This window comes from Gorilla gorilla, chromosome 10, assembly GCF_029281585.2.
Source record: "Gorilla gorilla gorilla isolate KB3781 chromosome 10, NHGRI_mGorGor1-v2.1_pri, whole genome shotgun sequence".
Lineage (NCBI taxonomy): Eukaryota > Metazoa > Chordata > Mammalia > Primates > Hominidae > Gorilla > Gorilla gorilla.
Window position 1 is genome coordinate 109946119 of NC_073234.2, and position 15115 is coordinate 109961233.

The window sequence follows — 15115 nt, forward strand, 5'->3', positions numbered from 1 at the left end:
CTCAGCCTCCCGAATAGCTGGGATTATAGGTATGCACCACCATACCCAGCTAATTTTTGTATTTTTAGTAGAGACAGGGTTTCACCATGTTGCCTAGGCTGATCTCGAACTCCTGGCCTCAAGTGATCTGCCTGCCTCAGCCTCTCAAAGTGCTGGGATTACAGGTGTGAGCCACCATGCCCAGCCCACCTAGCTGGGTAATTTTGAACAACCTTCTTAGCCCCTCATGGTTTCAGTTTCCTCAACTGTAAAATATGGATAATAATAATAGCATCTACTTTACAGAATTGTTTTATTGCCTAGATGAGATTCTACAAGGGAAGCCCCAGTGCCTGGTGCCTAAGGAGTTCTCATGAATGGTAGTTATTGTTCTAAAAAAGAGAGCATTCTCAGGCCACTGATAATTCAAACCTGTCCAAATGTCGTTGCCTTGCAGATGGTTGAATTGTGTGTCGTTGGGGTTAATTCCCAAGCAACGCACCCAGTGTGCTGTGTTGCCTCCACCTCTGTGGGGACTGTCCCACTCGGGGGCTGGGACGGCATGGGGGCAGATGTGAGGAGAAGCTTCTACAGCTACTGTGTGTGCATAATCACATTAATTTGCAAAAAATTAAAAATAAAATAATAGAAAATAAATCGGCTGGGTGCAGTGGCTCACACCTATAATCCCAATGCTTGGGAGGCTGGGGCCAGAAAGTCGCTTGATCCAAGGAGTTCAAGACCAGCCTGGGAAACATAGTGAGACCCTGTCTCTACCAAAAAAAAAAAGAAAAGAAAAAAAATTAGCCAAGTGTGGTGGTGTGCACCTGTAGTCCTAGTTACTGGGGAGGCTGAGGTGGGAGGCTGCAGTGAGTTATGATCGTGCCACTGCACTCCTGCCTGGGCAACAGAGCAAGACCCTGTCTCAAAAATAATAATAATAAGGCTGAGCACAGTGGCTCACGCCTGTAATCTCAGCACTTTGGGAGGCCAAGGGGGGGTGGATCACCTGAGGTCAGGAGTTCGAGACAAGCCTGGCCAACATGATAAAACGCTGTCTCTACTAAAAATACAAAAATGAGCAAGGTGAGGTGCTGTGCTCCTGTAGTCCCAGCTACTGGGGAGGCTGAGGCAGGAGAATCGTTTGAACCCAGGAGGCAGAGGTTGCAGTGAGCCGAGTTTGCGCCACTGCACTCCATCCAGCCTGGGCAACAGAGTGAGACTCCCTCTCAAAAAAATAAATAAATAAGGCCAGGTGCAGTGGCTCACGCCTGTAATCCCAGCACTTTGGGAGGCCGAGGCGGGTGGATCACAAGGTCAGGAGATCGAGACCATCCTGGCTAACACGGCGAAATCCGGTTCTACTAAAAATACAAAAAATTAGCTGGGCGTGGTGGCAGGCGCCTGTAGTCCCAGCTACTCAGGAGGCTGAGGCAGGAGAATGGCGTGAACCCGGGAGGCAAAGCTTGCAGTGAGTCAAGATCGTGCCACTGCACTCCAGCCTGGGCGACAGAGCGAGACTCCACCTCAAAAAAATAAATAAATAAATAAATAAATAAGAATAATAAAGAAAAAAAGAAAAAACAAGTGACCTTTTTTTAAATGTTTTCCAGCTGCAGAGGCCATGTACTAGAAAACTCTTGAAATATTATTCAGTGTTTCTCAATACTTAAGCTGACTGCCTTCTGACAAATTGCCAAGTAGTGGTCAGAATTTAATTCACACCAAAAGAGAACACAAAGATTATGAGACAATTGACCCTATAAAAATGCATTCGTGGCATGCTCTTTATTCACTTTGCATCTGCTCTCAACCCACCCTCCAGGGCTCTTATGTCACACTTATTTCCAGATAAATGGCCCAATTAGAAACCTATTGGCTAAGGTTGTACTAAAGGCAATGACCCTGCACACCAGAATCTCGTCCTTAACATCACCCTTAAGCCAAAGCACAGTGGCGTGTGCATTCTCATTCCTGGACAAACTCTGCCCCCTGGCGCTGACTCACACACTTGCGCACCGGCGAGGAGGGTCTCCTTTGTTAGGTTTCCTCATGGGACAGGGATAGAAGAGCCTGTCACCCCCACCTGCCGTCTCCCCAAACCCCTAACTGCCATCAGTCTGCTCCACACAGATAATCCACCAAAAGGCTCCGAGTTCGTTTCTGCTCCGTGTATTTGAAATGAGTCTACCACATCAATCTCATTCTGTGTTAAAAAGTGTTTCTCAGCAGATGGGTAGGGATAAAATCTCCATGGGAGAAAGTGAAGGAGATGCCTGATCTGTCCAGGGCTTCCCGGATCAGTGGCGCTTCGGCCAGAAGCCAGGCAGCAGGCCTTGGGCAGGTGGCCGGACCCCTTCTGTGCCACGGTATCTTTGTCTGTGAGATGAGGGGGGCAGTCCCCACCATACTGTGTTTACACAGTAGAGGGAGAATTTAGGTGGTGACTGTGCTGTAGTAAAAAGCACAGAGGGTGTGGAAATAGGGGATTTGGGTCTAAACGCTGGCTCCAGGCCAGATGCAGTGGCTCATACTATAATCCCAGCACTTTGGGAGGCTGAGGCAGGAGGATCGCTTGAGCCCAGGAGTTTGAGACCAGCCTGGACAACACAATGAGACCTCATCTCTACAAAAAATACAAAATTAGGTGGGCGTGGTGGTGCCTGCCTGTAGTCCCAGCGACTCAGGAGGCTGAGGTGGGAGGATCACTTGAGCCTGGGAGGCAGAAGTTGTGGTGAGCCATGATCGTGCCACTGCCCTCCAGCCTGGGTGACAGACTCCCTCTCAAAATAAATACATAAGTAAGTACAATAAATAAATAAATTAATTAATTAATTTCGGCTCTAGCTGTGGAACTTTGGACTAGAAATTCACTGTTCTCACCGTTCTCTAGAAATTCACCATTCCCTTGAGTTTCCTATCTTATAAAATGGGAATGACAGCCTTGCCCTGCTAGTCACTTTCTCGAGAAGAGACACCTCCAACTGCAGCGGGTGTGGCGCGGCCTTTCCCTCCAGGCTCCAGGAGCCCCTGCCTCCCAATCGGAAGGAGAGTTGTTTGAGATGAAGATTCCTAGGCTTTACCCCAGGACGTTGAGTCAGAATCCTGCCTCAGAGGCGTGGCAGGAGAAACAAAATAATGAACCCCCAAAGGTGTCCATGTCCCAGTTCCCAGAACCTGCAAATATGTGACCTTGCATGGGAAAAAGGGCCTAACAGATGCGACTAAATTAAGAATCTTAAGATGGGGGGGATTATCCTCGATTACCCCGGTGGGCCCACTGGATCATGGGGGTCCTAATAAAGGGAAGAGGGAGGCAGGAGAGGCGGAGATGTGATGAGGAGAAGGGATTGGAGGGAAACACCACGCACTGAGGATGAAGGTGGCCTTGAACGCTGGAAAAGGCAAGGAAGAGATCCTCCCCCAGAGCCTCCAGGAGGAACTCAGAGCCGCCAACACTCACTCCCAGCCCTGCAAGACCCACTTTAGGACTTCTGACCTCTAAAGCTGTAGATGATTAATCCGTGTTGTTTTAAGCCACTAAGTTTGTAATTATTTGTTTCAGCAGCCCTGGGAAGCCAATATGGCGCCATGGAGGGGCTCCTAGATCTGCATTTTTGAGTGACTCCTGGTAGAATTGTTAGGCGTGCTAAATTTTGAGGGCTAGAGGTGTAGTAGGAAGAGACTGAGGAACAGGAGGTCTGTATTTCTAGCCCTGGCGTCATGAGCTATGTGACTTTGGCAAAGTCATTCCCTCATTCACTGGGCCTCAGTTTCACTGTCTGTAAGCTGAGGCAGTTGGCTACAGGGGGCAGGGGGGAAGAGATCTCTGGCTGCAGTATTTTGAGAAGCTGAGAGAAAACAGTGAAGCTCTTTGACAACAGTGAAGTCTGGCCAGTGTAGATCTTAGGACTGGGATTTCCTAGAAGAAAGAGATACTGGTAATTCTTTTAACAGCTCATTTTTATGCCTCTCTTCCTGTGTGCCAGGTCTTGGTCTAAACCCTTCCCTTCCATGAACTCCTGTCTGTGAGGTTATCTTGGCACAGCAATCAGTCTTCTATGCGATGAATAATTAACTGCTCTGAGGAGATGATTTCAAATCGGGAGTCAGATCAATAAGCTACTAAGGGGGGATGGGCGGGTGGGCACCATCTTCAGCTAATGAAGGGGGCGATTCCCTGTCTCCGCTATGAAAAGAAAAATGTCAGAAACATTACATGCCGCCTGAGGGGTATGGATAGAAGGGGGAAGGGGCTGCGGTTGCCAGGCAACCAGCTCATCACTAATCATGTGCATAAAAGCCTTGGGTCTCTGTTATGAGCACAGCTAGTGGGCCACCCTCCTTCTCCCCACCCCCTGCTTGACAGCTGGCCTTTGGGTTCTGGTTCCAGATACTTAGACCCTGAAACAGGCCCAGGTCCCCCTCAGTATCCCAGGGTTGATTCTGTTGCTAGAAAGCAAAGTGGGAGAGCAAAGACTCTTTGTGTCCACTCCAGACGACAAAGGTCTGGCACCCATATTCCAGGACACTCTTTCCTACACCATGGCCTTTTGAATGAGCTGTCACCCCAGAGGCTTACTTAGATTTGAGGAAAATCCCTTCCTGACCCCTCCATTCAAGGGAGGCTCTTGCTGTTTTCCGTGTGGATACTGAGCAAACACGTGGGTCCCCAGGCTGGCTCTTGATGTGCTCTGTAAACACTCCTCTCTGGATACAGCCAACTGTCCAATTATGCAGGAGTCAACCCGCTTCCCCTGGGGATTTGTTGTCTTAAAGAACGAGGACCCACTGTGACTAGAGAGTTGACATAGCACATGTCACACAGAGAAAGTGCACCCCCAGTGGAAGCCGGGGTTCCCTGGGGGCCCAGCCGTCTTTCCAAACAGAAGCGCAGAAGGCTGTTTGATCTGTGACCACTTCTGGAACATATAGGCTCAGGAACAGCCAATATTAGAAGAGATGTTTGCATCTGTTTCCTTCCAAGACACACAGGCTCTCTAAGAGAAAGGAGGATGGCTTTTGTGCTACGGGGACAAGCGCTATGTTTGGGACGTGGTACTAGAATTGTCAAAGGGCTGCCTTGTCCCAGAAAGTTATTTCAGAGAGAAGTCATTACACCCATTGGCTAAAAAGAGACAGGCATCACTGAGAATGTTGGATGTCCAAACCCATTTCTCTTCCACAGTTCACACCACCCCCAGCAGGCCCAGGCAGCCTGCACTGTGCCCGAGAACAGTTGATGCAGGGACACATTCCAGCGCCGGCCTCAGTCCCTTTCCCTCTCCCTGCTTCAGCCGCACTGGCTTCCTCACTCTTCCTCAATCATACCTATGTCAGCTCTTTGCACTTGCTGTGTCCTGGATACTTGCACCCCCAATATCTGGATGACACGAGACTTTCCCTGGCCACCACCCCATGTAAATAATAGATACGCCAACCCCATTTACCCTTTCCATGTGCCATTTTTAACTTTCTTCAAGTACTGCACCTCTTTTTCTTTCTGTGTATCGGACTGTCCGTCCATCTATCTTACTTGTTTATTGCCTGTTTCATTCTCTAGGGTGTAAGTTCCAGGAGGGCAGGACACTTGTCTGCTTTATTAACTGCTGCACCCCTGGCACCTGCCACTGTGCTCGGCACAAGGCCAGCCCTCAACTAGCATTTGCTGAGTTGATTAGGATTCCTGTGATCCACTCTGTACCAGGAAGACACTGGGCTCTTTCTTACATCCTCACACCCAGGGCCTCTCTCTGGAGGCAGTGGATGTCATGAGTTTCCGATAGATCCTTACAGATACTTCATGCTTATTCAGAAAGATACACACACAGCTACATTCTTCCTATCTTTTTTTTTTTTTTTTTTTTTTTTTTTTTTTTGAGGCAGAGTCTTGCTCTGTCACCCAGCCTGGAGGGCAGTGCCACAATCTCAGCTCACTGCAGCCTCTGCCTCCTGGGTTAAAGTGATTCTCCTGTCTCAGCCTCCCAAGCAGCTGGGATTATAGGCACCCGCCACCACACCTGGCTAATTTTTGTATTTTTAGTACACATGGGGTTTTGCCATGTTGGCCAGGCTGGTCTTGAACTCCTGACCTCAGGTGATCTGCCTGCCTCGGCCTCCCAAAGTGCTGGGATTACAGGCATGAGCCACCGTGCCCGGCCCCACCTGTTCTTTTTAAAGCGTAGTGTACTTTATATATCTTCTATATATTGCTGTTTTCACTTTGTATATCTTGAAGATTATTTCATGTCCGTTTAAACAAAGCTCCCCCATTCTTCTCTATGGCTGAGTAATATTCCAATATATGGATATCTAGTAATTTATTTACTTGACCACTCTAGATGGACATGTAGGCTATCTCCCATCTTTTGTTATTACAGAGTGTTGGAAACAATCTTGTATATACATGTCATGTCATTCATATGTGACCATACCCATAAAATACATTCTAAGAAGTTAAACTGCTGCATCAAAGGGTATATGCACTTATAATATGAATAGAAATTGACAAATTGCTCTCCACAGAAATTGTATCTCTACCACTACCAGTGATTTTTAAATTTTTTATTTTTGAGGCAGGGTCTCGCTCTGTCACCCAGGCTGGAGTGCAGCAGTGTGATTATAGCTCACTGCAGCCTCAAACTCCTGGGCTCAAGGGATCCTCCTACCTCAACCTCCCGAGTAGCTGGGACTACAGCTGTGCACCCCAATGCCTGTCTAATTATTTTTATTTTTTTATTTTTTATTTTTTGTAGAGAGGGGATTTCACTATGTTGCCCAGGGTGGTCTTGAACTCCTAGGCTCAGGCAATCCTCCTGCCTCAGCCTCTCAAAGCTTTTGGATTACAGGCGTGAGCCACCGTGCCAAGCCCCACCAACAATTTATGAGACACTTTGTTTCCATACATCCTTATCAAACTTTCTTTTATCTTTGCCAGTTGAAAAGTGATATTGCGGCCAGATGTGGTGGCTCATGCCTGTAATCCCAGCACTTTGGGAGGCCGAGGCGGGTGGATCACCTGAGGTCAGCAGTTCGAGACCAGCTTGGGCAACATGGTGAAACTCCATCTCTACTAAAAATACAAAAAATGAGCCAGGTGTGGTGACAGGCACCTGTAATCCCAGGTGCTTGGGGGGCTGAGGCAGGAGAATTACTTGAACCCAGGAGGCAGAGGTGGTAGTGAACTGAGATTGTGCCACTGTACTCCAGCCTGGGTGACAAAGCAAGACTTTGTCTCAAAAAAAAAAGTGATATTGCAGAGTAATTTTATTTTTCATTTTCTTATTCAAAGATTTAATATTTTTACCTATATCTAGGAGGCATTTCTACTTCCTTTCTTATGAACTACCTACTTTTCTATTAGATTTTGGGTTTAAAAAATCAATTTATAGGAGTGCTGATACATTAGGAAAATTATTTTTTGGCTATGAGTTACAAATGTTTTCCCTATATGTCATTTGTCCTTGCATAAAAATCATTAGATGTTTTCTGCCTCATAGTTTTTTTAGTCTAATGTATTCATCTGTGTATGTATGTATGCATGTGGAACTGCCACTTTTAAATTTGCTTTTTAAATACTTTATCATATGTCATTATCCTTTTAGCTGTATTATTGGAAAGTGCATTTTTTTATTAGTTACATTTAAATTGGTGCTTCCTGGATGGGATTTGAGTATACACTCTCAACTCTTGATGAATTGAGGGGCTACCTTATTCCTTGAGGACTCTTGTGAGATTTGGGAGGCACCCAACCTGTGATTACCCTCATCCATTTGATGCTGGCTCTTAAAAATCTCAGTTACAGAGAGTGACATGTTTTTGACTCTTTTTCAGGATTCTGGAACGTACCACCTGTTTTAGTCTTTAATCATCTCTCCACTCATCACAGGTGCAGAAGGTTGAAGCAGCTGGAAACATCTGTTCCCAGAGAAAAGGAGCCCCTCTCTCCTGTCACTCTCCATGACAGGAACCCATCATGCAGTATCAACCTCAACGAGCCTGTCCTCCCACACTCAGCTTTTCACATCCTCCATCCTCAGTGTCCCCACCTGTCTCCCTCTCTACCTGCTTGCCATGATTCCTCGGCTCTCAGCCCCTGTTCTAGGGAGGCTGGCCACCTACATCTCTTCACTGTAGCCTGCGTATGGGAGCTATTCCAGTTAGTGGGGCCTGAATAATGGGGTGCTCTTTTAAAGACAATGAATGCAAAATTGCAGGCCAGGCACAGTGGCGCATGCTTGTAATCTCGGCACTTCGGGAGGCCTAAGTGGGAGGATCCCTTGAATCAGGAGTTGGAAAACAGCCTGGGCAACATAGCAAGACCATCTCTACAAAATAAATAAATAAATAAAGCAGGCATGGTGGTGCACGCCTAGCTACTTGGGAGGCTGAGGTGGGAGCATGTCTTAGCTACTTGGGAGGCTGAGGTGGGAGGGTCATTTGAGCCCAGGAGCTTGAGGCTGCAGTGAGCTATAATTGTACCACTACATCTAGCCTGTGTGACACAGTGAGACCTCAACTCTTAAAAAAAAATTATGAATACAAAATTAAATATCAAAATGAATAGAATTAGAAAATACATTATAACAGGCCGGGCGTGGTGGCTCATGCCTGTAATCCCAGCACTTTGGGAGGCCGAGGCGGGTGGATCACGAGGTCAGGAGATCGAGACCATCCTGGCTAACACAGTGAAACCCCATCTCTACTAAAAATACAAAAAAATTAACCGAGCATAGTGGGGGGCACCTGTAGTCCCAACTACTCGGGAGGCTGAAGCAGGAGAATGGCGTGAACCCGGGAGGCGGAGCTTGCAGTGAGCCGAGATTGCACCACTGCACTCCAGCCTAGGCGACAGAGCAAGACTCTGTCTCAAAAAAAAGAAAAAAAAATTACAACAAATCACAAAGCTTAAAAGCCCGCAAATACCAGAAAAATACAAAATATAGAAAAATAACATGAGTTTGTGTTAATGAATTATCTGACACACTTCTATAGACTTTTTTCATTCCTTTTTGGATGCATGCTCTTTGACTGTCTCTTCATGTGACAAGAAGTTTGAAATACCATTATCCATAAAGGGAATAGAAAGAGATTTCAGGCTGTTTTCTAGCATGGTTGATAGTTTAGAAAAGTTTATTTTAGCTTCACAATCTGTTATTGGTAATGTCTTGCTAAGACATAGTCCAATACATTAGGATATAGGAATCATGTAATTTCACACAAAAACATACTCACTATTTGCTTTAATTCTGTGGGTTTATTATCAGGTTCCATAGAAATCTTAATAAATTAAAATTTGTACAATTTCCATCAAAAAATGAAAAAAATGTATAACGTGTCTAGATAGCTTTATCTAGTATATTCCAGACAGGAAAGAATTTCAATTCTGACCAGAAATAAAGAATCCAACTGTCCATTTTACAAGTCTGATGATTGTAAGAATTTTTCAACAGACTGGCCTTTGGCCCCGTTCATTTCCAACTTGTTTCTCATCCATTCCCCATGTGTTTCTGGTGGCCAGCACTGTGGGGCACATTCATACTCCAATATGACCTCTTGCCCTGCACCTTCTTGTTATGAGGCTGGATGGGTCAGTGCAGAAAGAGCAGAGTTTTTCTCTCTTTTTTTGAGATGGAGTTTCACTCCGTCGCCCAGGCTGGAGTGCAGTGGCACAATCTCAGTTCACTACAACCTCCACCTCCTGGGTTCAAGCAATTCTCCTGCCTCAGCCTCCCGAGTACCTGGGATTACAGGTGCCTGTCACCACACCCGGCTCATTTTTTGTATTTTTAGTAGAGATGGGGTTTCACCATGTTGGCCAGGCTGGTTTCGAACTCCTGACCTCAGGTAATCCACCTGCCTTGGCCTCCCAAAGCACTGGGATTACAGGCGTGAGCCACTGCGTCCAGCCGAGAAAGAGCTTTTCTAAAAACCATATCTATACCCCACCAACTAGCAAGCTTAACAAAATGACTATAAATATATCCTATTTAACACAAATTAAACATGTCCTCGACTTGATTTCTTCATAGCTGTTTTTTTAAATGCGCATGTTCACTTCAGGGCTAGGTATGGGGAAGATTTAATAGAGTCCCCTCTATTGAAATGGAAGGAGGCTGATGTGGTCTTAATATTTTGTTTTATTTTATTGTATTTTATATTTGGGGAATGGGGTATCACTATGTTGCCCAGGCTGTTCTCAAACTCCTGGTCTCAAGCATTCCTCCCACCTCAGCCTCCTGAGTAGCTGGGACCACAGGTACACACCACTGTACCTGGCTAGGTGTGGTCCTAATAATTGCAACTAATATATCTTCTAAAAATTCTGCAAAGCATATGAACACGACTCCCATCTAGGGCCTTAGGGGGACTCACATAAGGTAGTGGCCCTGAAGCTCAAGCTTCATTAGCTTCAAGATAACTCATCTCTGCTTCTGCTGTCTCTGCACTCCCATACTGTCTAGGCTTCATTCAAAATTGCTGTATATGTCAAGATGATTTTGATCTGCAGGGACAGAAACCCAACTGAACCAAAACAACTGAAGGATATACTGCCCCCTAAACTGCTGGCCTTGGGAACAATTGGAACCGATGATAAAAATGCCACCAGAACTATTTCCTTCTTGCTACACCTCAGTTTCCATCTCCACAAATGCAGATGAAAACTTCAACCTTGCAGGAGGCTGGACCTCTGCCAGTCCCTGACTCAAATCGCACTGCTTTGCCACTCCAGGGAAACCCCTCCAAGGGCCACATTGGCCAGTGTGGGTCATGTGAACACTCTCATGGGGTGCTCTGAGGGACAGCGCCCACTAGGTCTTCAAGGATGGAGTGGGGAAGAAGGAAGATGTGCTGTGGTCAAAAGAACAATCCCTTCCCTGTCCCTGCCCAAGATGTCCATGTCCTAATCCCTGGGATTTTGCAAACGTGATTAAGAATCTTGAGGCTGGGCCTGTTGGCTCACGCTTGTAATCCCAGCACTTTGGAAGGCTGAGGCAGTCAGATCACCTGAGGTCGGGAGCTTGAGACCAACCTGACCAACGTGGAGAAACTCCATCTCTTCTAAAAATACAAAATTAGCCAGGCATGGTGGCGCATGCCTGTAATCCCAGCTACTCGGAAAGCTGAGGCAGGAGAATCACTTGAACCCAGGAAGCGGAGGTTGCGGTGAGCCGAGATCACGCCGTTGTACTCCAGCCTGGATAACAAGAGGGAAACTCCGTCTCAAAAAAAAAAAAAAAAAATCTTGAAATGGGCAGATGATCCTGGATTATCTGGGTGGGCTTAATATAATCACAAGGATCCTGACAAAAAAGAGGCAGGAGGCCAGGCGTGGTGATGTGCGCCTATAGTTCCAGAGCTTTGGGAGGCCAAGGCAAGAGGATCGCTGGAGCCCAGCAGTTCCAGGCTGCAGTAGGTTATAATCACACCACTGTACTCCAGCCTGGATGACAGGGTGAGACCCTGTCTCTGTTCAAAAAACAAAAAGACAGAAGAAAGTCAGAGACAGAGGAGACATAAAGATGAATGTGAAGGTCAGATCATGTGGGGCCATGAGCCAAGGAACATGGGCAGCCTCTATAAACTGGAAAAGGCAAAGCGCTAGATCCCTCCTGCAGCCTCCAGAAGGATTGTAGCTCTGCCAGTGCTTGATTTTAGAACTTCCAGAACTGGAAAAAAATGAATTTGTGTTGTTAAAACCAATACATTTGTGGCAATTTGTTATAATAGCAACAAGAAATGGATACAGGTGCTAAGAAGATAGCAAAATGCATGCCCACTGTACCTTCTCTCTCCTCCTTCCTGGTCCTATCTATCTGTTATGGGCTGAATTGTGTCCTTCCAAAATTCACATGTTGAAGTCCTAACCTCCAGTACTTGGGAATACGATACTATTTGGAGATAGAGTCTTTAAAGAGGTGATTAAGGTAAAATGAGGTCATAGAGGTGAGCCCTAACTCAATATGACTGGTATCCTTGTAAGAACAGGAGATTAGGATGCAGACAGGTACAGGCGAAGACCATGTGAGGCCACAGCAAGAAGGCGGCCCCCAACAAGCCAAGGAGAGAGCCCTCCAAAGAAATCAACCTGCCGACACTGATCTCAAACTTCTAACCTGCAGAATTGTGAGAAAATCAATTTCTGTTGTTTAAGCCAGCTAGTCTGTGGTGTTCCTTATGGCAACCCTAGCAAACTAATACATGATCCTTCAAGGCAGAGGTGAAAATCTGCCTCCTTTCTCAAACTGCCTTTGATCAGCCAGCTCCCAGAGCAGCCATTGTCTCAGAACACCTAGTGGCCAAGAGTTTAACCCAAGGATCACAAACTCAAATGCCTATAGGGGCCAGGGAGAACTAACACGAGTGAAGTGATTGACTATAAGAAACTGTATTTGCCAATTGATATGGTTTGGATCTGTGTCCCTACCCAAACCTCATGTTCAATTGTAATCCCCAGAGTTGGAGGTGCGGCCTGGTGGGAGGTGATTGGATTATAGGGGTGGATCCTTCATGAAGGGTTTAGCACCAACCCTTGGGTGCTGTTCTCGTGACAGAGTTCTCATGAGAATTGGTTATTCTCAACAGGTTATTTACTGGTTGTGTAACCAGTTACATGAGAACTGGCTAGCACTTACCCACCTCTCTCTCTTGCTCCTTCTCCCACCATGAGATGCCTCACTCCGCCCCCTTCATCTTCTGCCATGATTGTAAGTTCCTTGAGGCCTCCCAGGAGCTGATGCCGTCATGCTTCCTGTACAGCCTGCAGAACCATGATCCAGTTAAACCTCTTTTTAAAATAAAAATAAATTACCCCGTCTCAGGTATTTCTTTAGAGCAGTGTGAGAATGGACTAATCTACCAATTAAACATAATCAGTATACACTATCACAAAAATGACATTCACTCCCTATCTCCCTGTCTGCTTTTAGTTTTGCCACATTTTATCAAGGATGAATACATGGAAAATCCTCTCTTCCTGACCGTTCAATGGGGAAAAGTGGCAGTGCTGGGGTGAGAGGCACCTGTTTTTATTTTTTGTGTTAAGGAACCTACAGGAGAGGTGCAAACTGAGCTGGAAATTGCAGGCCCTGCCCTGTGCCAAGGGGCAGTTGCTACTTAGCTCTAGCCAACTGTTACCAGGGACGATGACAGGCCAGACCAGCCAGAGTTTTCCAATCTTTCAAAAAAACTGAAAATATACATTTTTAAAGTGAAATTTGATTTTTAGACATTGATAACTAATTTTAAAAAAATTAACTGTGTTGGCCACCTCACATCCATTACAACGGCTACTATTAAAAAACAAAACCAAACAAAAACAAAATAGAAAATAAGTGTTGGTGAGGATGTAGAGAAATTGGAGCGCTGTTGGTGGGAATGGAAAACGGTGCAGCTGCTGTAGAAAACAGTATGGCAGTTCCTCAAACATTTAAAAATAGAATTAGCATATGATCCAGCAATTCCACTTCTGGGTATATACTCAAAAGAACTGAAAGCAGAGTCTTGAAGATATATTTGTACACCCATATTCATAGCAGCATTATTCATGAGAGCTAAAATGCGGATGCAACCCGAGTGTCCATTGACAAATGAATAGATAAGCAAAATGTGACACGCATATATATATATCACATGATGGAATATTATTTAGCCTTACGAGGAGGGAAATGCTGATATATGCAACACAGATGAATCCTCAGGACATTCTGCTAAATGAAATAAGTCAGTAATAGAAGGATAAATTACTGTTCGATTCCATTCGTATGAGCTGCAATACTTAGTCAAAACCACAGAGACAGTGAAATGGTGGTTGCCAGGAAGTGGGTGGGGGGCAAGAATGGGGAATTAGTGATTAATGGGTACAAAGTTTCGGATTGGCAAGATGAAAAAAGTTCTAGGCTGGGTGCAGTGGCTCACGCCTGTAATCCCAGCACTTTTGGAGGCCGAGGTGGGTAGATCACCTGAGGTCAGGAGTTTGAGACCAGCCTGGCCAACGTGGTGAAACCTCATGTCCACTAAAAATACAAAAAATTATCTGGGCACAGTGGCAGGTGCCTGTAGTCCCAGCTACTTGGGAGGCTGAGACAGGAGAATCACTTGAACCTGGGAGGCGGAGGTTGCAGTGAGCCGAGATCGCGCCACTGCACTCCAGCCTGGGTGACAGAGTGAGACTCCATCTCAAAAAAAAAAAAAAAAATTATGAAAAAAGTTCTGGAGGTAGATGGTGGTGATGGCTGCACACCAATATGAATGTACTTAGTGCCACTGAATTTCACACTTAAAAATGGTTGAAATAGTAAATTTAATGTTATATGTATTTTACCAGAATTTTAAAAATTGGAAAACGACAACTGAGCTGCCTAAGATTGTTATTTTGAAACAAGACACATTTTTTAAGGCCTAGCTTCAGCTCATAGTCCACCAGTTTGCAACCTCTGTTTTAACACTTCCTTGTTTTCTAGTCATTTCATGTGTTCATGTCTTACCCAACTAGAAGGTAAAATTCCCTGGAAGTAGGAACTGTGTCTTAACCTTCTTTGGTATCTTTCAAAGTGGGTACTTGGAGCTTTGCAGTGGGCAAATCACAGTTGCCCTGCTGAATACTGGATGATACCCACACACTCATAACTAATTATTAGACACTGCCATGCTGTACACAGAGCTGTGGCCAGATGGGATTAATTGTAAAATTTCAAGAATGAGAAGAGAGCTTTTGAAGTACAAAAAGAAATTCATTCTGACTAGCAGGTGGGGATGGTGTGTCAGGAGAGACGAGGGTGAAGAGGGCAGGGAGACGGGAAAGGGGCCTTAAAGGCCACAAGAAGGGGAAATGGGAAATTGCCACAGGCTGTAAGCAGAGAGTGACGAGATTGGATTGGATTTTGAGATAAATCATAAAAACTAGAGCCTGGAACGCCCCTGCTAAGAGATTCAGGAAAATGCTAAATGCCGCTTGGCAACAGCTCTCCAGGGCCACGTGTGAACACAAACACACTTGTTTGTGTTCAGCGAATGAGGAGGTTGGGGACATAGGGAAGAACTAGGGGAACTCGGGGGGCTTCAACAAGAGGAGTGAGGTGAACGCACACCCCCTTCAGAGCAGGGGCTGTGTGCGCATGTGTGTATGTTGCGTGTG